The sequence below is a fragment of the Phyllobates terribilis genome, unplaced genomic scaffold (genome assembly GCF_046119375.1).
Source record: "Phyllobates terribilis strain yellow unplaced genomic scaffold, ASM4611937v1 Scaffold_2__4_contigs__length_985480577, whole genome shotgun sequence".
In the NCBI taxonomy this organism is placed as follows: domain Eukaryota; kingdom Metazoa; phylum Chordata; class Amphibia; order Anura; family Dendrobatidae; genus Phyllobates; species Phyllobates terribilis.
This window is the reverse complement of record NW_027362762.1, coordinates 312,722,885-312,724,658: the sequence shown is the minus strand read 5'-3', so window position 1 is coordinate 312,724,658 and position 1,774 is coordinate 312,722,885. Positions and strand designations below refer to the sequence as shown.

At 41.5% G+C, this 1,774-nt stretch overlaps 1 pseudogene; it reads left to right on the top strand.

The window, feature by feature from the left end:
* Positions 1 to 370: 370 nt before the first annotated feature.
* LOC141251777 (tubulin alpha-1B chain pseudogene) lies at positions 371 to 1,552 on the top strand (annotated as a pseudogene).
* Positions 1,553 to 1,774: the final 222 nt, after the last annotated feature.

Here is a 1,774-nt window from a genome sequence, read left to right as displayed (position 1 = left end):
CCGCCCGAGTAACCCGGAAATGCTCGGTGCTCGCCGAACATCCTGAGTAGCGTGATGCTCGGGCGAGTACCGAGCAGTGTCGAGCATGTTCGCTCAACACTAGTGCTAGGCTATACTAAATGCAAGACCCTTAGGAAAACAATATAACAGGTACTTCGGTGTAGAAATATTCAACCTGCACAGGGGTCCAGGAGATAAGGGGGGCACTCTGATCATGTATGCAGTTTCTACTGTCTATTAAGTTGCATGTAAGTAAATGCACAAATTAAATATATGGTTCTGTATTCTGTTACTTGCATTAGCTCATAGTTGCTGGACAAAGTAAAGTTTATTTAAATTTTTTTTCTTACTCTTTAATGAATCTTTTAACATGTGTAAGTGCATTTCTATCCACCTTGGTCAGGATGCTGTACAGATTGGTTGCCTGCTGAGGGCTGTTCTGTCTGTAACATAGCATCCAGCATGAGGGACAAACGCCCAGGGATAAATCTAGTGGAGGAGGAGATGATTCTTTCAGCACTGGAGCTAGCAAACAAATTCTTAAGACTGCTTGTGGACCTGGAGCCTACAATCTTCGATGAAATCTGCAGTGAAATGTACTGTTAATATTTATGGCCAGCTAATTACTGGAAAGGAAGATGCTGCCAATAGCTATGCCCGCGGGCATTACATTATCGGCAAGGAAATTATTGATTTGGTGATAGAAAGGATTCTTGAACTGGATTCTTGCAGGTTTCCATAGTTTTGGTGGTGGCACTGGTTCTGGCTTCACCTCTCTGCTGATTGAACGTCTCTGTTGATTAAGGAAAGAAGACCAAGCTGAAGTTCTCCATCTTCTCAGCTTCCTAAGTGTATACTTGTGGTGTTGAGCACTACAACTCCATCCTCAGCACTCACACCACCCATGAGCAATCTGACTGTACTTTCATTATAGACAATGAGGCAATCTATGGCATTTGCTGTAGAAATGTAGATGTTGCGGTGCCAACTGAACACCATCTTGAATTTCCTTATCAGTCAGATAGTGTCATCTTACAGCTTTCCTAAGATTTGATGGAACACTGAATGTAGATCTGACAAAGTTAACTTGGTGCCCTATCCTTGTAACCACTTCCACCTGTATCCCAGTAATGCTAGCAGAGAAAGTTACCCATGAACAGATTTGAGCCAGCCAACCAGATGGTGAAATGAGACCTATGTCATGGCAAATACATGGTTTGCTGCCTGTTATGCCGTGGTGATATGGTGCCCAAAGATGCAAAGATGTTAGTGCAGCTATGGCCACTATCAAGACCAAACGTTGCATCCAGTTTATTGACTGGTGTCTTGCTGGTTTTAATGTTTGTATTAACTATCAGCCACTAACAGTAGTTCATGATGGGGATCTTGCCAATGTACAGTTTGCTGTGTGTATGCTGAGCAACACAGGTATCTAGGTGAAGGTATGTAGGAGGGTGAGTTTTCTAAGGCCCGTGAGGAAATGGCTGCCCTGGAGAAGGTTTATGAGGAAATTGGTGTAGACTCTGTAGATGGAGAAGGTGAGAAGTATTAAACCAGATCTTGCTACTTTATAGGCAGAATGCAACTTAACATTGACGTTTTAATCTGTACTTCACAATATTTCCAACTGACTGACAGATGCAGGTATGACAGACCCTTTTTAATTATGAGAAAATTAGCTATAATGTAATTTTCCCATCAATGTAACTGTATCAGATCTGAATTAACAAAAAATTAAAAATAATATATATATACAGTACAGACCAAAAGTTTG